We start from the raw sequence: 24,073 nt of genomic DNA, 5'->3' as shown, positions 1-24,073 counted from the left end.
AAGTTTCATTCCTATTAGTACTATAGGCTGTAAATGTCACCATGCTTTTCTCTTTGTACATATTGTGTTTCTTTAATAAGCAGCTTCTAAATCCTCAAACATGAAACATTGTAAAGCAATGAAGTGTTGTGGTAGATTCCTAATAGTGATAAAGCACTGAATGTGATATATGACATTGTTATGATAGAAAATTAGTCACTGAAACTACTGTTATCATTATCAGAATACACACTAATAACCACACTTGTGTATTTCCATACTGGGGTCTATGTTAAATGTTCGAACATCCAAAATGTCGAACATTACATGGTCGAGACCAAATGTTCGACATTTGGATGTTCGAACATATTAAAAAAAAAAAAAAAAACACAGAAAAACACACTTTAACAGTGTTGGCAGGGGGGCAAGCCTCCCTGCACCCCCCTTACTTAAATATACCAACTCCGAGACCGCACTTCAGTGCAGAAAAGGGAAATTCTCCCTATCTGCACAGTACAGTGCCATTGAAAGTCTATCTTCGAGCACTCAGAATTTCGAATGTTTGGTCTAGACCATGTAACGTTCGAAGATTTGACAGGTACCCCCATATGATGTTATTGTGTTAATGTACTAGCACCTTCAGGGACAGATACTTATGCCACTGTAAGAATATTAATGAGCTTTATTAAAACCACTGTAATTATTAGAGAGCAAAGGAATCTTAACAGGGAATGGAGAAGAGACACAAAACAACTCAAGGGTCTCATCTGAGAGCACTGCATGTATCTACATATTTTTTATATATTAAATGCACAGCATTTTTATTAGTCATAATGCATTACATGGGGCGGGGTGCAGAAAAACAGTCACACTGGCATAGTAAATGACCTGAGGTTTTGACTTGAAGGTCTGACAAAATAATCTTAGCTCTGACACTAAATTACAAGTGGATGTTATCTTCAAACATCAAAAAACGAACAAGCACAGGAGTTGGTCTAGTTCCAATCTCATCACCACGAGTGTTGAGGAGAAAATAAAAAACAATGAAATTAGTGGTTTACAACTTCATTCATGAGCTCGGTCACAATAATTTCCAAATATCACGATACCCAGGCAATGTTCCAAAGCAACAAGCCTTTATTCATCACAGACAAGAGATCCAAAGTAAGAAAAAAATCAGAAATATTTTAACAATGTTAAACATATTAATTTTATATACTTAGAAGTTGGTGTGGAAAATATACATATTGTTTAATTTTAAACCAGCCTTTTCATGGCAAAAAATATAAACAGGGCCGTGAAAGTGCATTTTAAAAATCAAGTACCCACCCCCACACACTACTACTGATTAGATCTATTTGCAAGCCACATTACAAGATCAGGGATTAAAAAAGCATAACCTATACATAAAAAGATATACATAAAAGACTTTTAACTAAAATTGCTTTTGGCTAACAAATGCAATAAAGCCTTCATCAGGTCTGTGACAAGAATTAAAATCAAGAAAAACACATAGCTATCTAACCATAAACATAATCAAACTAGAAGACTATGAATATAAAAATACATGTGTCTAATAATATCCAGTAAATATCCATCCATGTGTATTAATGTGCATAAAAAACGAAGTTGTCAACAGCTCAGAAAAAATATCAGTGCTTTGCAAAAAAAAAAAAATGTCATGACAGTTTTCATGGTTACAATCACGCAAAAAATACAGAAAACAGTGGACGAAGTAAACTAGTAATGTATAAAAGTGTGTAGGTGTGTGCATGAGTGTGCATGAGTTTCAACTAGTATGGAAAATGGGGGAATTATACCAAAACGACATGGTAATTGTGACATGAAAAAAATGTGTTTAGAATTTACCATTTAAATCTCTGGTGTGATACAATAAATCTAATCAAAGCAGAACTGAGGTTAAAGTAACTAAACATATATACATTTATACACTTCTACACACCCTTTTTATTATTATTTAGTATATTTTAATACATAAAACTATACCTCAAAAAAAAAAATCCCTACATCTAAATCCAGTGCCGCTGTAGAAGCTGTAACCAGTGCAGCCTTATATTAATATTTGGAGGTTTTATGTTCACAGATTTGTGAAACATGACATTTAATAGTATTCCTTACTAATACTGTGTTAGCGGGATATAGTGTCAGGGAGTGATTGATTGATTTCTGTCTGTATAACATATTACCATTTTTGATAATTATAAGATGATTATTAACAGTTGCTTTTCTAGCATAGTCCACAATTTTGAATCCCATACTGTTATGAAATAGAGTTTCTCCATTACTGTTATTTGGCTAGACTGCGTAGATGTAATTTCGTAATTACAAGTACAGAAATAATTTCAACTCTGATTTCAGCTTTAGTGTCAACTTTGAATGCTTGAAACTAAACACTACACAAAGCAAAAATAACAAAGCAAATTTAAACAAGCATGAATAGCACATACTATAAAATAAAGAAAATACATTTGTAAAATAAGTAAACTAGTAAAACAATAAGCGAATGAATAAATAAATGAAGTAATAAAATAATTTAGGTTACCAGTGACACTAACATTTAACACTAAATGGTAGCTAAGCTTTTAAAGTGTGCTTGAAACTACCCAGAGTTGGAGACTCAGTAAGCCAAACAGATGAAAGGTTTAAGAGCTAGGGACATTGATATTAAAATACTCAAGTCCTGGAGGCCTCAAGGTACACTGCCAAATCTAATAGCAACCCATGTGAAACAGAAGCAAAGACCTAATTGTTCAATACCAGTTTTAAAGAGCCTATAGGCATGGGGGGGTGCAAGTCATGTAGGACTAATGGTTTCAGATAAAAAGTTTATAGGTGATGCATTGCCATATAGTAAGCTAGCAAAGTTCTCTCCAAACTTGTGCAATACAGTGGTAGGTACCTTGATACCCCAATGGGTAGAAGGTCTGCAAAGTTTTGAACCAGATGGCAGTGATAAGGCTCTCTATCTGGAAACTGCTGGGATAAGGAATTGCAATAACCAAGTTGAGAAGAGACAAGAACATACACCACTGTAGAGAGATCTAAAGATAAAATAAAAATGCTTGATGAGGGAGATATTCCTGAGATGAAAGCATACAGAGGTGATATGTCTGTCAGAGGTGATGACAGACAACATTTGTTTCTTTAGTGTCAGTTTACTATCAGAAATTGCCTTTAAGTTAGGTAGTTCAGCAATAATTTGCAGCTTGCATACACTGAAATGACATTAGGAGACTAGGCTACCATTAAGAAGTCCCTTAGAGTATGTCCGCAGCCACCATCTTAGAGTTGTTGTGTTTTGACCAGTTGTGGACTATCCAAACATGATGCACTCAATATCTTCATTTAGCTGGTTAACTGCCCACACAGAATCCTGATGGAAAGGCAGGCAAAGCTGTGTGCCATCATTATTGCCATGGTATTGCAACCCTCTCAAATAAATAATGTCTTCAAGAGGCAGCATGTACATGGTGAAAAAGAGGGACTCTGAGTATCGTTCTCTGCAGAACACTATGCTATTGAGGATAAACACATGAAGAATTAACACTAGAAATCACTTTCTGGGATTAAGGCATATCATTATAGGATAGCAACAGGGATGACACATTAAAGTTCCTTTCAGTAAAACAGGATAGGCTAGTTCACCGTGTCAAAGTTTCAGTTAAAGATCTAATAAATGGAGTTGTTAATTTGCCATAAATAAATCATTAAAGACTGTAGCAAGGTCAATCTCAGCACTCTGTCTGGCATGAATATTTGTCTGGAAAGGATCACTGATATTATTTATCAAACAGTATTGTAGTTGCAGGTACACTACTTTCTCAAGATCCTTCTCAAAGAATTGGACGTTTTAGATGGGTAATAATTATCCAGATCATCAGACTCTAAGCTGACCTGTCTGAGGACTGGAGTAATTAAGGTCTTTTTAAACAGAGTTGGCAATATTCCACCCTCAGGACAGGCAAAGACAATTTGGAGATAGAAGAGAAAACATCATCATAATCAGGAAAAAGCAAATTCATGACAGTCAAAGGGCAGGTTCAACATTTGATGACTAATGTAGTTCTGACCAGTACTATGTGGGAGCCCTACTTTTATGAGGGTGCATTTAGTAGCAAAATACCAAGTAGCTAAATTGCATTTTTCAGCTAATAGAGCCTTTTGCATGGTAAAATAGTCTGGATTGCACAACTTACCCATCAAGTGCATGAGTGCAGATGGTCAGTTTTTTATGGAAGATATCTCCCAGGACAAGTATGTAGACTTTTACAGGGAAGCCTCAGCCTGGTAAATAGAAAAGTGACTATCCAGAGCAAGGCCATCGTCAAGCTGACCGGAGATATTCAACATGCACTCAAGCATTCTGACAGTGCTCTTAAATTCAGGGATCTCAAAGCTGAATCATAGCTCATGTGGAAGGAGGCAGATTTGTTCAGTGTCAAGGGGGGGGGGCAGAGCATGGCTATAAGTCCAACAGACTCATCCTGAGGTTAATGAACCTTGAATCAAGTGACTGGTTCCACCATGAAACACCCTGTTGGAAGACCAAATTTCATTCTGTCCAGATACATGGATGACATTGAAAGCTACCTGAGTGAAATAAATAATTTTATAATACAAAGGACTTCTTTAACAAGAGCTGCTGCTACCTCATCACATCTGATTACTAACCCAGTGTATCTCCCTATGAGACACACGAGGGATGGCTGCTTCTAAACCCTATGTCCAGTCCTCTGGGCATAATATCTGTGCCTTCATCATCTCCAAGTAGGGACACCAAGGCCTCCTCCTTTGACTCAGGTAGTCTTTCAGTAGAAAGTAGCCCTCCTCCAGTGGCCAATCTGCTTACTACTGTGTGGCGTGCCTTCTTGCAGGCCTAGCTGATCATGTTAGTGATATGCCACTGACATTGCTGTGTTGTAGAATTTTGTCAAACAACAGCAATGATGTCATGGGGCGATGTCTCCCAGATGTAGTTCTGTAGTAACTAGTGAGCACCTCCTCACCTTAACACGTGGTATCTGTGGTTCCTGACTGCCTTCCTGTAGCAGGATGACATTCTCAGCTCATTGAAATCTGTCCAACTTCTGACATCTGCACCCACCAGAGATCATGAGGAAACAAAGGATATAGCAGTAGGTCAGTGGCTTCTGGGGACAAAAGGCTACAAGTTAGTAACAGTTAGTTGCCATAGGCATGGTCAAGATTAGAAGTTTGGACAGGGATAATAACACATTAGATGCTACTGTTATGCTAACTGTAGATAGTGGGGGTACTCTAAAGAAACCTAAGACCAGTGGTTGGGGCAGATGTGCAGATATACAGCTGTGATGGTACCAGAAGTCAACAAGGATATATAAAAGAAGGGAAACCTTCACAGACACCATGGGTAGGGTCACCTATAAGTCAAAGGTGATAGTGGGTTAATGGGCAATGATACTGAGGTTACACATGGGTAGGCCCACTGCAAGTGCGTCCACACTATATACACATGCCACATCTGTTTAGGACATGCAGAATAGTGTAGGGATTGGCAATTTTGAGAGTGGGCTACCTTCCCATGGCTACAGTATAGCTATACCTGTTATATTATGTATGAGCTATCTGTATATACAGATGGCAAATATCCATAGTACTCTGTGTACCTATATACTGTTTCAAGACAAGATATGACATATTCAGCATACCAGAGAACTACAGTTTACCACGGTATTGTGGAACATTGTGTATCTCCTGAAGACTGTGACTTCTTTAAAGTATGTTCCTTTTTGTCAAAAGCGTTCTTCAAACTACTGCATTTTTGTTGTTTCTCCTTTTTTGTATGTGGTTTAATATTTAAAATATCATCCTGTACACTTACGTCGTAAGTATATAGCAGTTTTTATATTATGAATTCAATGAGATTATAATCCATGTATATGTCCATAATTCTGTATACTTCAGTGAAGAGCAGGGGTGGCATAAAGTGCAGCTAGGGGTTCATAGCACATTGACCACATGACATGCTTGAAAATATGTATATGTTGCCTGAGTGTGTACATGCATTTTGTTTCGCAGTAGCATTAGACTGTGATACTCCTTATTCAGAAATGGTATTACCAGTGTAAAACACAGACCACCATCTTGTTTTATATGATATTTGTGTCAATGGCTGCCACTGTAAATGAGTAATGACACATAAAGGGCATCTGCCCAGTGTGCAAATGATAGCAAGATAATTCTCATTTTGCTATATAGGCATTTCAAGGAGCAGCTGCAGGGATCCTGTGTGGGCCCATTTCACAAAGTGGATGCCTGGTTCAATGTGGCTGAGGTTCTCCATGACGCCACTGGTATTGCTAGAGCCAATGAGCTATGCAAGCACCGATATGAACTTCTCTGGCAGTGGGAAGCAGAAGCCAGGCAGGAAAGACCAGCATGGCGCTGTAAGTATCTGGCTTTGATAGTGTTTTTCAAACTGTAACTTTAAACTCTTTTTTTCAGTCATTCACAGCAACACTCCTGTTAAAGGCTATTTTCCTTGACAGATACCAAGGCTAACCAGGCAGGCTGTTGTGGGGTCTGTATCTATGCTGTGTCTGTTATTTGTCTGTATGCCATGGTACTGCTGCATACCATGGAGTATCTCATGGTTGTTCAGCTTTGAGTTCCCTTTTAGGTTTCAGCTATACTGTACATATGTTCGGTTCTGTGTCTTATTTATGAGACTGTGGGCACATTTCCAGTATTCTGCTATCAAGCACTGTGGCTTAATTGTGATGTTGTGGGTACCATGTTATTCACCTGCTGTCATTCTAGTACATGAGAGAGTGTAACTTTGCATTGCTGTCTGTATCTTACCTACACCTGTGTAAAAGCTGCTTTGTCCTTTTGTCTTCTAGCATGGGCAGTGTGAGAGGCCAACTGTGTTGGATATTGCAGGAGGCCGATAAAGCTTTCAGCACAGGGAGGGTAGTTAGAGCACTACCAACTCAGCCATGCTATTTTACCCATGCCATTTCTACATCATCTTCACTTATGTCACTCTTCCCATTGTGTCTCTTTGCTGAAGGCCATAATGACGCCAAGGAAGCAAAAGCTGGTCAGCCTCTCCTGTGGCTTCATCTTTGTTGTTCTCTCCTGTGGCTTCATCTATGGTGGGTATAAGAGGTGGAAGTGCCTCACCAGTGGGGAGGTGAGAGTTTCTACCTCTCCTTGGTAGATAACCAGGCACAGTCACCTGCTGCAACACAGATGTCAGAGCGGCAAAAGGTGAAGGAGGTAATTGACAGTTCGATTGTGTGCTGGGTGGCTTCTACCATACCTGTATTTAGGAGACTAGTAATTTACTACCCCAAAAATGAGAATCAAACCCGTACTTTGTGCTTGTGACATAAACACCTTAACCATTATGCCAACTCCCTGTCCTGCAACTTATAGCAGATGCACTCAATTAACATGCGCCAGCCATCAGTCCACCAGAGGAGGGTGTGGCACTTGCCACTAGCCACCCTGTCCATATAGCCATCTAGTGGGACACACTGTCATTTCTCTGCATCAGTCTGGAGCCAGTGCACTTTCCATAGTCCATTGTATCATCAGCCTAGTTTACTCACATTGTGTTGTGCCATAACTCACCACTTGTTCATTGCCCACTCCTCCCCATCATTATTTTGGCTTGTGTATCTCACTGAATATATATATATATATATATATATATATATATATATATATATATATATATATATATATATATACTTTGTGTGTCCACGTCATGGCAATAAATTCAGACCAATGATGGTCCACTGGGGAAGACAATTGTTTGCATTCATGAATGGTTACACTAAGTGCAGCTATCGTATACATGGCAAGGTGAGTCACACACAAGATAGCACTCTATTTGGTACTCATTAAACAAAGGTAAATAGCAGAACATGCTAATGAAGGCATAAGTAGCCAAATTACATACTAATTAGCCAATCCAACATGGCAAAGCTATTCAGGAACCTATAAAGCAATTGTGTACATTCAGGGTAGCCATTCACCCAAAATCCAAAACTCTTTGGATTACAACCATGATTACACTTTGAAAAAAAAAAACATGACAGCAGTTGCTGCTGCCAATCCTGCCATCATTATCCTGTATGTGCAACAGGCTTAATTCAAAGTGCTGCTGTCACTGTCAGACCTCAGCCAAAAGGAAGGAGGGTATTTTGACCCTGGTTTTAACTTGGACTGCATGAAATTTCACAGCGATACCAGGTAGACAGGGAAACACTACAGGAAATATACGACCTCTGAAGCTTTCATCGGAGGCCCCAGGCAACTTGTATAGAACCCATTCCAGTGGAAACAAAGGTATGTGTGGTTTTATATATACTAGCTATTGGTACTTTCCATAGATGCACAGGGGATATATTAGGGGTGTCACGGGTCTCAGCTTCCAGAATATTACATTAGTTTCTAAATGTGATGCTACAGCATACAAGGGAGCATATCTGCTTCCCACACAATCCAGTGGAGAGAGCAAGAGCTGTGCAGGTATTTTACGCAATAGTACACTTTCCTGAAGTTTTAAGGCCCATAGATTGCACACACATAAAACAAAATCCTCAGCCAGTGACCAGGGAAGAAGGTACATTAACAGGAAAGGTACTACTCTATAAACTGTCAAGCTGTCTCTAATGGCTAAGGGATCATCTACAGCATCTGTGTAGGTAACCCAGGCAGTTTTCACAACTCACACATATAGCACACCCGTGAGCCGTACACAAAGTTTTCTAGAGGGAGATTTTCCACAAGGGCATCTAGTGGGGGATGGGGGTTATGTACTGGAACCTTGGCTCACACAACCACACCAAACAAGGATACAAAATTGCCCACAGTCAAACTAGGAATCTCATAGAATGCGTATTTGACTTGTTCAAGTAAAGGTCCTGGAGTCTAGACACCTCAGGAGGTGCCCTGCAGTACAACCCAGCAACTTCTGCAGAAATAGTCACAGTTTTTTCCATGTTGCACAATATCTTTATCAGGGAACAGTTTCAAAAAGGACAACTATGGGTAGGACCACAGTTTCCAGTACCACAGGTAGGACCAACAGCTCCAGCAGATATAGATAAAGACTGTTTTTATAACTTTATAACTTTAGAAGTGGTGTCTCCTTTCATCTGGTGCCTCCAAATGCCTATTTGTACAGTTTTAGTTGTTGCTGCTGGTTGCAGTCCTTGGGCACTTTGTTCCTTTTGTTTCTTCTTGAGATACAAATGAAGACTCTGAGGGAGAAACCCCAGTTGTATGTTGGCAGACATAGGTGTGCACAATATGGCATGGCTCTGGCTAAATGGCAAAGGATAGCACATACACTGACTACCTAAATGAAAGAATAAGAGACTAAGCACAAACAAATATTAAAATTGATGCCCCCAAAAAACTGCTCAACCTTTACTTAACCATGTAATGGTTGCATTCTGTTAGCATCAGACAGAGACAACTTCCCCAAGGACACATCTTGTATCTGCAGAATTAACAAAATAAGCCTGGAACCTATATAGAAAAAACAATATAGTTATAAAACTGATTACTGTAATATGCCAATTTATCATATGTCCCTAAGGTGATACATGTCCCAGGTGTACAGTAATGTTGGTAATAGCTTATGAGTGATGCTTGTAATATACAGCATTAATGTTGACCATTGTATATAAACCAATGAGTAGGACTATGTTAGCATCACTTGCACAAGTATAACAGTAAGCAAGACTTAAACATCTATTTTGACTGCATTAATAAGAAAAGTAACAGAAATATAGTGAGGGTCAACAATTACAGAAGCAATTATTCACTACCAATTATGAAATATGAGTAAAGCATTTTAATCCTACAATACATTTACATTAAAGGAAGGTTCTGAGTAAGCAAGCTTTAGCTATCCAATCTGTGCATCACACATATATGTAACCTGAAGTCACAAAGAAATGTGCAAAGGGCAGGGCACAGTCATCACCACTTGCACAGTGTGGCGGGGGTAGGGCAAGTCTGGCACCAAAGAAGTCAGTGTGTGTAAGTAAAACAAACATGCATTCCTTAAGTATACAATTTGTTGGGCCAGCTGCAAGATATGTATAGCAGTCAGCAGTGCTGCTTAGATAAGTAGTGTGTGTGTGTGTGTGTGTGTGTGTGTGTGTGTGTGTGTGTGTGTGTGTGTGTGTGTGTGTGTGTCAGACCAATGGCATGGGCATATATTTGTTGAATGTGTGTGTGTGTATGTGTGTGTCTCTGCAGGAACACAATGAAGAATTGTGCTAACACTACATCCTGGCATTTCACACAGGTGTGAGTCATACATTGTAGACTAGCCAGTTCAGTGTCATTGCACCTAGCCATGAGAATCACCTCTGTCAGAAGTTGCACTGCTAGTTCCATGGCCTTGCTTAAAATTTGGGGTGGTACCTGAACATGAGTGATGTCTGCTGTATGAGCTCTTATCATGACTATGTCCTGGAGCATGACCACGTGACATATCACGTCAGGGTATGGATACTGCAATCACTGATGGAGCAGCAAAAGTAGTGCCACTACAAGAGTGGAATCTTGCATGGCCATGTTGGCTAACACTGGAGTATGTAGTGGCTCCATGTTATGGGTATGCATCAGCGTACTGACTGTGTATGAAACAGGGGTAGGAGATGTTGGAGGCAGAACCACAGTGTCACACTGACCCTCTGCATCCCGGATTGTACCTCTTCATTCCTGCCATAATCGTTATCAGAGGCTACTGATACTCTGACATCAGGAGGTAGGAGGTCTACAGATCCGTTGACAGTATCACCTATGACGACAAATAAGCAACACAAAAGAAAAGAGAAATAGAACAATGTTCAAATTTATGTTTTGTGAAATGTACATTAAAAATTAAGGGAGGCTCATGGAATGAAAACAAATAACTTTCAGTTACACATATATCTACCTTTTGTACATTAATAAGAATACAACAGGTGTGCTTACCATGTACAAGTGATTATGCAAAACGAGAACATGATGTGCCTAGCTATAAAAAGGAGAGCTGAAACATAGATAATAACCATCATAAAGAAACAAGAAACAGAAAAAAATTCCATTTATAGCTGCAGAATCACATGCATTTCATATAAAACTTTATGGGTTTCTATCGCGTGATCGAAAATTGTAAACAGCGAATGTATATTGAGTGAACCCGATTGGTTGAAACGTCGAAACATCATGAGCATAACATGGAAATCACCGTAGGGAATATTTTCCCTTTACTTGAATGCAGTGTGATCTTGGATTAGGAATATTTAAGTAGTGGGGATGTGGGGGATGCAGGGGGCTTGCCCCCCCTGCCTACAGCGTTTAGGTAAGTACAGTTTTTTTATTTTTATTTTTTTATTATATTTTGGAAATTTCAAACATCACTCATATAGTGTTGACCATATGGTGTTCAATGTTTAAAACTTTCAAAAATATAATATAGACCCAAACTTTACTGCCCAGTTGACTTCCCCCTCCATCTCCACCTCCCTCAAGGTCTCTTCTAGCCCATCCTTCTCACTGGCCCTATAAAACATATGACATAAATATATCTACAATGACACTTATTTAATTATATTGCATACCTGGAAGTTCTTTAGTAGACACACTTGGGTTGTCTTCCACCTTGTTCAACATCAGTGATTCTATGTGAAACCTGAACTGAGCTGTCTCTGTTTTAGTCAGTGGTGGTTCTGTAGCAGGACCACCCCTGTAGCCATACATTCATGGACAATTGCAGCTGCCCAACATTTGGCCACCTTGATTATATCACTAGCTCTATGTCTTATTTTTGAATATGTATGCCTATGACCTCAGACCACATTCAATTTGTTGACAACCTGCTCCCAAATATGGTCAGAGGATGACTTGTCACCCCTGCAAAGATCCATAGCAATGACCTACAGTTCACTTCCTAAGGAAAAAAGTGAAGAATGTAATTTGGGCTGCTTTCTGAAGTGCAAATTAGCCTGGCACTGGTGCATGGCCATCGGCACTCTGGATAGTACTAAGTGAATACATTCTTCTCGTCTGTTATCTATATCTGTGGCACAATGTGTACATGACGTGAGTTTAGAAAAATAAGACAGGTGATGCAGGGTTGAAATCCAGTTTCCAGAATTGTTTTTAAATAACTGTTTTCAGAATTAATATTGACATCCAGTGCTGTATATAAAATGAACAGGCTAAAGTCTGTGATACATAAAACTTACCTGCATTCTGTGTATGGTGTATAGTTGTAAACTTACCTCTTCTCATTATTAATAACAATATGTGCTATGGATGTTGCTACATATGACATTTTGTAGAGTGTGCAAACACAGCAGCAGTAACATGAGTAATGTAGACATATGTGTCATATATGCTAGATATATAATCCATATCTCACCATTTCTCATCATAGGATCATAGGATTATAGGAAGTTACTAGGCTATTGGCCCTGAGGCCCTTATAAGCCTAGCCAAGATGACACTTTTACAATATATTGTAAACTTTGATGTCATGAACAATTGTATGTACTGTGGCAAGAATAACCTCCTGTTATTGTCTGTGTGTCCCCTTTCTTACCAATTGCCATTACACAAAATCATGATTATGTGTAACTTAAATGCTACATATGATGTTATAAGCAGATGTGAAAAAGATTACTGTGTCTGCTTATGCTATAATAGCTTTATTCCTTGCTACATATATCCATTAAATGTGTTCATTTGCAATACAAGGTACTTTTTATAATTGTTTATAATGCCTTTTTCATTTGTGCTCCTCTCGGCCGCATGCAAACATGTTTCACTTCCTAAGGAAGAAAGAGAAAAAAATTAATTTTGTCTGCCTTTAGTAGCACTAGTGAGCCTGGCACCAATGCACAGTGATCAGCACCCTGGATCATACTAGTGAAGAAAATACACTTATCAGGACAACTTTCAATGTGGCACAATGTGTGAGTGAAGTACATTTAGAGAAATAAGACAGATGATGCAGGGTTCAAATACAGATAATGGATACTTTTATGGGGGTGAATACAGATTTACACACATTTTTACATCATTGTATTATTGTTTAAAACTCAACTATTCTCAGTATTGCTAACAAATGTGAGTTTCTGTCTGTCCACTCTCATATTATTTGGCATTAACTACAATCCTGATAATGTGTGCCAGAAATTCAATTTCTGATGTTGAAAGTAGATGTGAGAAGGATGACTGTGTCACTGTAATTCACGTCTTGCTCGGGTCATTGAGGATTTTATGTTGATCCACTGAAGGAGGTTTCGACAAATGCAAATAAATCAAAACAGTTTGCCAAAACCACCTTCAGTGAACATTGAAACAATCATTTTGCAGGAGGCAGGTCTCCTACTTCCCCATGTGGGGACACTCCCTACATCCCCCAAAATTATATATACCAACTCTGAGGTCGCACAACAGTGTAGGAAAAGGCAATCTCCACTTTCACTGAAGTTGGTTTCAGTGAAATGCTTTTGGTTTCTTTGTGTTAATTGAAATCACCTTTGATGGATTGACATGCTGCCATCATTGCTATGTATACCTTTTGTTTGATGTAATTTTCGTTTAACGTTTTATTATTTTTTAATGCCTTTTGCAATTGCGCACTGCCCAGCAGTGTGCAGACACATTTCATTTCCTAAGGAAAAAAGAGAACAATTTAATTTCAGACGACTTTTGTAGTGCAAAATAGTCTGGTGCCATTGCACAGCCATTATCACTCTGGATAGTATTCAGTGAATAAATTCTACCTGTCAGGTAACTATCTCTGTGGCACAAGGTGTACATAAAGTGAGCCTGTCTTATCAACCCCATTTTTACACATTTAATCTGGTCAAAAAGTAGAATCATATAGAACAAATGTTACCAGAAATGGCCCATTAAAAAGCTTTTTGTCCTCAACATTTGCATGGAAGTTGGCAGTGCATACCAGTGCTGAGTATCAGTGGATGTAGTTTAACTTCCTATGACAAAAGTTGAAGATTTTAATTTCAGCGACAGTTCTGGCTACTTTTGCACAAATCTGTTTAAATCTGGTGTGCCATAGGAACGCAAAGTAATGGTAGAGTAAAGGAATTACCTTAAAACAGTTACTCTGTCATTAGGCTACTAGATACAATGAACTAAGAACTTCTATGTGATTTGTTGAGATAATTCTCCTGTCTATGGATGGATGTTTTTGTGTAGTGTCATAGATTCGATTACAACTATATGTCAAATTATTATTCCTGTCATATGTTTACCTGCAAACATGTTAATCTCCATTTACATTTCATTAACATACCATTTGAATAGCGCAGCAAGAAAGCATTTGCAAAAACATTCTTTCCCCAACAATGAAACTTGGTAAACCACCCATATCCTGCTAATGCCCTCTTGCTCCCTATAGTAAACACTTTATTGTATAGAGCATGACAGAGTAAAAATGGGGAAACAACTTAGAAAAACACAACATTACGATGTATCTAAATGCCCCATAAACACAACTCTTGGTATTTCTCTTTCCATCTCTGTCTGTCTGTCTCTCTCTATTTATCCCTTCTCCTTCAGTAAGTTGTAACTATGCCTTCAATGTTGTGATTTAAACTGTATGAACTATGAGACCCTTTGTGTTGTGCTGAGATAATTCTCAGACTTATAGACTGATTTTTGCATACTTTTAAGGTTTCTAATCCAGGTATTCAGGAGAAGAATTTAACTTTGGACACAGCTTCCTCTGTACTTTATCCCACTTTTACCATAGGAAAATTATTTGCAACACACTGATGAGGTCATCCTGTCAAAAGTGCATTCTCTCCCCTTAAGAGTCAGACTTCTTGTGTGGTGCTTGTTGCTAATAGTGTGTTCTCTGGATTGTATAACTAGATAGGTAGGAGGTTCAAATCACACAGTGGTGAACTTGTGTATGTGGCTTCAATGTCAGGTACATATAGCTTCCTGAACAAACATGCTCTAGTCGGGAAGATTTTAACACAGGAGAGGATGCCTCCATCCCATTATCCCACTTTTACCACAAATGTCTCTGCATCACACTGATGAGATAATCAGGTTAAAAGTGCACTCTCTAACTTTACAAGTTAGATTTATCCTGTGGCACTTGTAGCCAATTTTGTGTTCTATAGATTGTGTAATTAGATAGCCAAATCTGTGTTTTATAGATTGTGCAATTAGATAGGAAGGGGGTTCAAATTCAACAGTGGTTAAATGACGTGACCGTGTGTACTGTCAAGTACAGTTGTGTCCGTCACAACACTTTTTATGTAAATTTTCACTTAGGAGACATTTTATTTTTTACTGCTAGAGGGGTACCCTATACATTTTTGTTACCCCATGTTTTTAAACACAATTGTTACATCATGCACATTCACAGTTGTAGTATGAGCTATCCTGTGCTCTTTAGATTGAGTACTGAGAAAGGAGGTTTGAATCCAGCAATACTCGACTACTGTGCTTGTGTGTTTGTCTGTCCTGCTATGTAGAGAAGGCTTCTAATGCATGCAGTATGTATAGCTGTGTATTGTTACTGTGCACCTCAACCACCTTCATACCTTTTTGGAAGAACACGAACATATTAAAGAATGGTGATGTCATCTATTTAAATGTGCACTGTCACAAATGAAAAGTAACATCTCATGTGATGCATGTGATTCAAGCAGTGTTCTGTACCTTGTGATCTTAGGTAGTCTGTTTACATCCAGCCATTACTTCTTAGACTCACTTGGGGCATTATGGCTGTGAATATACATGTAGGTAATAATGTTGTCATCCAGCTATCTGAGGTGTACATGTATGGCTGGATTCCTATTAAAAGGATTTATACTCATTTTTTACACAGAAATGCTTTATTAGATAATGATGATGTCATGTGATGACATTGATATTTCCCATGAGGACTACTAAGGCTTTTCATGTAGCATGAGAACATCCGACAATGTTTTGTATGCTGTTGCCTTAGTAAAGCATGTGTTCAGTTCTGTGATTATCCACCCATTGTGCATGATTGCCAGTCTGCCACCACAGTGATGACTGCATTAAGCATCACATGTATTTGGATATAGCTAGCAGCAGGCAATGTTGTGTGAGAAAGACATATGGCAAAATTATTTTAAAGAAATTAGAAGCACACATATCTCTTGCAGCAGTGACATGATGTCATGACTTCAAAGACCCAAATATCTCACAATCATAGTAACACTTATCCCATGGGTTGTTCATTCTTTACGCAATATCATGTAGCTTCTGTCATAATAGTTGAGTTCAAAACTCAAAACCCACAATGACTGACTATTAGCATTGTGTGTCCTAATGCTGTTATGCATGAATGACATCCACAACTGTTATGATGTGTACAATTACAGTTACAGAAACCTTCCCCACCCCTTTTATCTCATAGAAATTTGCAACAGAATCATATGATGTAATGACTTCACATAGGTGGAGTTTCACAGCTTTGTTAAGACTTCCACTGTGGCTCATGTGATTCATACACATGTCATTAGTCAGTGAACCTACATAGCTTGCTGATCAATTCCAGCAAAGGGCATTGGGTTTACTATTAAAATCCCAAAAGCAGATTCTCTGCAGATGGGATATCAGAGAACAGATGGTCGATTGCTCTTTTGCTGACCATCGATAGTTCATATCAGCGAATGCTACTGTGCATTCGCAGATATGAACTTAATCTATGGGCTAGAGATTGTAGTACAGTGCGGATTGGGACATGCATCCCTTTCCTCACTGTAGTGTGATCTTGGAGTTGGAATATATAGTTATCAGGGAGTGTGGAGGTGCAGTCCTCCTCAGGGGGGCTTGCCCCCCTGCAAAGACGTGATATGAAGTGTAGGAATTCTACTTACCTAAGCTCCTATGCTGACATCATGTTTTATATTCAGTAAAGTTGTCAAATCTGCTGAATTCATTCAGCAGACTTGACATTTTATCTAAGTGAAATTTGTGATTCTGCCTTTCAGATCGAGGTTCAAAATGGATTTTGTATCAGCTTTCAAGATTTTGATAGTAAGCCTGGTATCATTATATGAATGTACTGACATTACACAACAGCACTACAAGAAGTTATTATTCTCAGTTTTTACTTTGGAAAAAGAAATGTAAAGTAATTTTGTAATTTCCTGCCAGTGAAACAGTTGTTCTGTGAATGTCACGGTGTGATTGCTCCTGTGGCATATTCATTCACTAATGACTTGTAGACCATATCTACACAGATTAAGTGGTTCAAATCTGGGTCAGTGTTGTACAAAAGAACAGGAGCAGCTTCCTTTGCAGAGAAGCATTGATATTGTACTGTTCACAGGTGTGTGAATATTAACATAGTTACCCCCTTGTCATCATTTTGACAAAATCAAACTACAAATTATCCTTCATTACTTCATACATTAATTAAATTATTTGTGACAAGATACATTGTTATGTCACGTGGCAGATGCAGTCATTACACAGTTCTCTAGTGTTTGTAGTATGATAGCCAGGGGTTTGAATCTGGTAACATCTGTCTGTCAGATAACTGTGTCAAACAGAAGTGGCATAGGCAAAGAAAGTTGTTATGGCACAGTCAGAGGGCAGCAGTTATAAGGCATCACCCTCCAAAGTAGGAGATGCATACTCATTACAGTAGACAAGTACTGTAAGTCCAAGTGTGTTCGTCATGACTCACACAGTATCCTGTTTCTGTGGCATCACAAGTTGATACCCATCATTCTGTTATCTGTCCTGGAATGTGTTTGAGTCTAGCACGATACAAATGCTGCATATGTCATTGATTGTTTACAGACATTACTTAATTTCATTATAAGAATGCACTGTATTGCATGGCTTTCTCCAAACATTTATGTATTACTCTATTTGTTTTCTTTACACTGTACAGTTTTATAGAACATGATGATTTACATAACATTTCTTACTGTATGGCATTATGCAAGATCATCATAAAGTGCGAATGGGCCTGTGTTAGGACACTTTCTTGTCTTTATAGGTTCATACTTTCATAGGTAGGTACTAGGCTATCTGCCCAAAGGCATTTATAAGCCTAGCCGGAATGTGTTGGCTTTCTCCAGCCCCTTAGAATAGTTCCCTGTGACTCTGTCCAGCAGAGCCACTGAAGTGATCCCCGAGGTAAACTTTCTGTCTCCCATCCGCTCGTCAAGGTTTCTCTTTGAAGAGTGTTAGTGAGGAGCTCTGCCTAATGTAGATTGGAATCTTGTTCCAGAGCATGGGAAGTCTCTGGGACAGGAATCTATCCCAGCACATCTTATTTATTGTTGTGGTGAGGTTTAGATCCCTAGAGTGTGTGGCTCAAGGGGATATGGTTTTCTTTAGGTGGAGCATGTCCATCAATTCTGGGTTGGACATGGCCTTGTATGTCAGGCAGAGATCACCTCTGAGTAGGCAGTATGCAACTGAGTACAGCTGGAGTTTCTTCAGTCGAGCTGCATAGGGCATATGTTTGAGGCTAGTGATCCTCTTGGTGAGGTACTTCTGTGGGCTTTCCAGCTGTTGCAGGTGTCTTGTAAGGTACATCTCAAATGGGGTGGTGTACTCTATGATGGGTCTGATGAGTGATGAGTAGAGGAGCACAATGACCTCTTTTGATCTGGATGCAAACCCTTTTGTGATTAGGTGGGCCATGTAGAAGGATTTTCTAACCACTTTGGCAGTGTGATTATCAAAGGTGATATTACTATCTACTTGGGTCCCCAGATCCCTTATTACGTCTTCCGTATTTAGGGGGCTACCACCTATGTGGTAGTTTGTGGGTACTTTGTTTTTTTCCATAGGGGATGACTATGCACTTTTTGGCATTTAGCTTGAGGCCTTGGTTTTGACTTCGGGTATCTGTCTCAGTGAGACCCTTTTGGAGGATGTCTGTGTCAGCCGGCAAGTCAATTTTAGCCCCTAGTTTGCAGTCATCTGCGAACTTGGTCAGCCATAGTCCCCCTGTGCTTGCCTGTACCTCTGAGAAGTATATGCCAAACAGGAGGGGTCCTAAGATTGAGCCCTGGGGAATGCCACTTGTAACCGGTTTAGAGTCAGACCTAGCTCCTGCAACTCTTTCCATGTGGATTCTGTCTGTGAGCCAGTTGGCAACCCATCTCATGATGTAGGGGTTTATGTTCAGGCTGGTGAGCTTGTCTATAATACCAGAGTGGGGAATAGTGTCGAAGGCCTTTGCGAGGTCTAGGTAGGCTGTGTGGACCACCTTTCATAGGTTCATAGGTTCATAGATTAGTACTAAGCTAGCTGCCCTTGCGAGCCATTTTAAGCCTAGCCAATTATCCCTTGTGAGACTCAAACCCTGTACCTTGTGCTTGTAAGGCAAACACCTTAGCCATTAGGCCACCCTCCCAACTAAAATAAATATCAATTTGTTAACCAGTTAGGTCCACTGTACATACAGTCCCTTTTCAAGGGCAACCCAGAAGCACGGTTTGGTAAAGTTACTTGCACAGCAGGCAAATGAAGGCTGAGGGAATCAAACCCTGCACCACAGAAACTAGAGCTCACAGCCTTAACCATCTGTGCTAACTACCAGACAGTTTCCCTTGTCTATAGCCTTGGTAACTGTCTCAAAGAAGTCCACCAGGTTTAGGAGGCATGATCTGCCCTTAACAAAGCCGAACTGGCTAGAGTCCAGTATTTGGAGGTTCCCAATGTCTCTGTTAATGAGATCCATGATGGTGCGCTCCATAGCCTTGCAGACCAAACTAGTCAGGCTAGTCAGGATGGTTCCCTGGGTCTATTGTAGCTCCACCTTTGTGGAGTGGAATAACTGTTGCTGTGTGCCACTCTATGGGCACATAGCCTGTGGAGAGGCTGAGTTTAAACAGTGTGTTTAGGTGAGGGGTTAGTTCATCTTTGAGCTCGTGTAGGACACAACCTGGGACACCATCTGTTCCCATTGATGCTGTGTTTTTGGCTTTGGAGAGGGCTGTTTTAACCAGAGTGTCTGTGATTTCAGGGCACTAAATTCTTCTGGTATGGTTATGGGCCCTTCTGGGGGTGAGAGGGGGGTGAAGTTTGCACTGAACCTGTCTGCCAGAATGTTGGCGATATTGGTCGGTTCAGTGCATTTTGTGCCATTCTGCAGTAACTCCAGGCAGATCTGAGAATTGCCACTTAGATTCTTGACATACCTAAAGAATGCCTTGTGGTTATCTTTGGAGTCCTTGGCAATTTTTCTTTCATAGCTAGCCTTGGATGATTTTATGAGGGATCGTAGTTTATTGCTGATACTGATCAGGGATGTCTTCCCTTCTTGGGATGTTACTCTTTTCTGTACTAGTTTTCTCCTTCTATTTTATAGCTTGTTTATGGCAGGGGTCCACCAGACTGGTTTCCTTTTCTTGGGGGAGTGAGTCTTGGTTTTGCTTGGGATAGCACGATCCATGCATTCTTCTAGGTGCCCGTAGAGTGCATTTGTAAAGGATTTTGCAGCTTGGGCATCATTATCCTTTAGCATGGGGGATTTGAAACTTTCCACCTCGGTCTTAAGTAACATGAAGTTTGCTTTTGAAAAGTTTTTCATGGTGGTTTCTTTGACTGGGGGTGGGGGCGGAATGTGGATATCCAGAGTGATTAGTTTATGGTCAGATCTAACCAGCGAGGGGTTGACCTCAGGTGTGGAACGCTGATCGTCCATGTTGGTGATGACCAGGTCCAATATGTTGCCACCTCTGGTGGGGCTGTTGACCAGTTGATCCAGGGTGTTTGAGTTTATAAATTCTAGGAAATGTTGGGGAAGGGAGTTATCTGTTGTTTAAATGCTGTTATGGCAGCCTTCGTTGCAATTTCTTGTGAGCATGCCCATTATAATCCTGTCGTAGATGTGCTCCATTTATGAACAGAGACCTTGAACTACTGCAATGTCATCAGATCTATGCTGTCATTTATCACTTGTATATTTTTAGTGTTATTATATAACTATTTAGGATGTACAAAAATATAAAACACATGCTTGTCTAATACATGTGTCAAGGTAATATACCCCTGTCTGTGGTTGTCAAATGACAACAAAGAGTAAAATATATTCCTTTCTGATGTGCATGACAGTACAGCTGTATGGCTCATTTCTTTTTGTTTATACATGATGAAGTGGGGAATGCAGCACTACTGTCAGTTATCACACATATATTCCCTGTATATACATGTATTCAATAACTGCAGTCTATGCAAATAGCCCCTAATGTTGCCACTGAGCTTGCTGTTATCTCAATTCGGCATAGTATCTATATTAATATCAGATTTACTTCTCTTTCTTCCAGTCTTGCATTGAGTCCATCTCACATAGCATATCTGTTTTTAGTTATATATATGGGTAAGGAATTGGGAGCATGATTAATTATTATTGCATCAGTATGGATGTCTTTCTGTTAAAAATGTTTCTTTGTGATATAATCACATTTGACTGCATTAACTGAGGACATTTTCTCCATTTACCCTCTCCCCGTACTTATGTCTGCAGTATTAATGTTGCATTTTGTGTCTATTCTCTTTGTTTAATGTCCCCTGCACTTTAGTTCTTGTAATCAACTTGCTTTACTTCATATAAACTATTTGTACATGGTCGCATAATAGGTGTACCTACAGGCAAGCAGTTTTTCTTTACATTGTGTGCTTGTGTTTCCCAGTACTGTTTTATGGCTGCCAATATACTACAGGGCATGAAATGGTGCTTGCAAACACGTAAAAGTGATGAGCATCATGCATATTCAATGAGTGTCTCTGCGCTTCTCTCTAATGCACTCTAATCGTGTGGGCTTCATCCAAAGCCTCAACAATTGTTAACGAATCCCAGGGAATTACAATACACTTCATTAATATTGCCAAGAAAACCACATAGACAGAAGCATCCAGAGACGTGTCAGTTTGTCATTGGAAGAAGAGAGAATCTCAGATCTTCAACTTTTCCCAGGAATCTTGTAGAAGACATAAGGGTAGTTATCATAGTTAATTAAAGGGTGTCAAAATCTGTGCTTGGTTATAAGCAAAAAAAAATAATAATAAAATAATTTCAATTAGATTCAAAGTAAAGTAATTCAACATAACATTGCTTACACTGATGCAACTTTATGCTTTGATTATAGATGACAAAGGGAAATAAGTCAACTAGTTCCAGCTTTATGATTATCTGTAGCACCTTCTGGAAAAATACCCTTCCAAAAAAAAATATGTTACATTCATTATAGATGATTGTAATGCTAAAGTTAGTAGTCAAAGTTGTTTGTCTTTCGGCTTTTTCCCGGTAAGGGGTCACCACAGCGGAACTCCGATCCGCTAATGATTGGCAGTAGATTTTTACAAAACGCCGAGGTGCCAGCACGACACTCAACCTTCAACGAAGGCACACCCATTTATGCACGCATGTCTTTCGAATGCTACCCAACCGCAGGGAGGACATGCAGACTCCACACAGAAGGCACTCCCAAGCCAAGCCGAAAATCGAACGGTAGAACCTCTTGCTGTGAGGTAACAACGAGTAGTCAAAGTACAACTGGAATAATGGACAAATCTGACTGTGGCATATGAAATGATGCAGGATATAGACTGGTAGGATTCTACCTGGATAATTCACTAGTCTTAGGAAGCATTCTTTTTCAACAGCATGAGAAATGGTTTTACACATCAATATCACCTGACGATCAATACCAGAATCAAATTAATTATATACATTGCAGTTAGAAATGGAAGAACTGCACACAATCAACAAAATCAAGACTTGGAACTGACTGTGACTCAGGCCATCAGCTTCTTATCACAAAACGTTTAGAATTAAACTAAAGAAAACAAGAAAAAGCTGTAGGCTAAAATAAATACCCACGAGTGCAACGGTATTTCAAATGAATATCTGGTGGAGGTGAATAACAGTTTTTAGGGATTTTTATTTGATTGATTTTAGCTGGAGGATAGAGCACACTAAGATCTAAGGAGAAAAGTTTGTTACAGTGTCCAAGAAGAGGCAAGAAAAATATTCCAAACAGAAAAAAAGATTAAGAAGGCAAAATGTCTGTCAGTGGAGTCTTTAGGTGTGGCTGAGGAAAGAAAGAGTGCAAAAGACAATGGAGGTAGGAAACTATATCAAAATGAATGCAGAGTTTCAGAGAACAGCAAAAAGAGATAAGGAGACATATTTAGATGAAAAATGTGAAGTGCTGAAAGAATCTAATAAAATGAGAAGGTCAAGATTTAGATAGAAAATTGATGATTTTAAGGGAAACTTCAATGTGAAAATGGGTGGGATAGATGACAAAGACAGAAAGTTATTAGTAGAAACAGAAGATATTAAGAAGAGGTGACAGGAATATATAGAAGCACTATATAAGGGTGACCATAACATTCCTGACACATTCAGTGGTATCTTCTTTATTCTGGAGCCATACATCTTGGAAACTTAGGTTTAATGGGCCCCAGCAAACTGAATTGTTTGAAATTGAGCACAGTGATGCTGATAAAATGTTGTGTGGAATTTTAAGCAAATTTGTAAGACACAGCCGTGGCCATTAGATTAGAAAAGATCACTTTATATTCCAATCCCAAGGAAGGGCACTGCTAGTGGTGCTTAAAATATGCTGCAATTGTACTTGTTTTACATAGTAGGGCTGTAATGTTCAAGATCCTGCATGCTAGACTCCAGCAATATTTGAACCTAGAACTGCTAGATGAACAAGCTGGTTACAGAAGTAGAGGCACCAGAGATCAAATGGCCTACATCCACTGAATAATAGAACAAAAAGGAATTATTAGAAAAAAAGCACTTCTGCTTTAATGACTGCTGTGAAGTCCTTGATTGTGCAGACCATAACAGACTGTGACAAATTCACAGAGGAATGGTATAACTGGGTCACCTTACTTTTCTCTCTGCATGCAGAAGACGAATTACGAGTTAGTATCACATATGGAATAACTGGTTCAAGGCTGGCCAAGGAGTGTCACCCTACTTTTTAAATTTATACTCTGAATATATCATATATAATGCTGGGTTAGATGACTCAGATGCTGGAATAAAAATTACCAAGAGAAATATTAA

The sequence above is a fragment of the Protopterus annectens genome, chromosome 2.part0 (genome assembly GCF_019279795.1).
Source record: "Protopterus annectens isolate FY-2018-M chromosome 2.part0, PAN1.0, whole genome shotgun sequence".
NCBI lineage: Eukaryota > Metazoa > Chordata > Ceratodontiformes > Protopteridae > Protopterus > Protopterus annectens.
Note: the sequence above shows the minus strand (reverse complement) of the source record.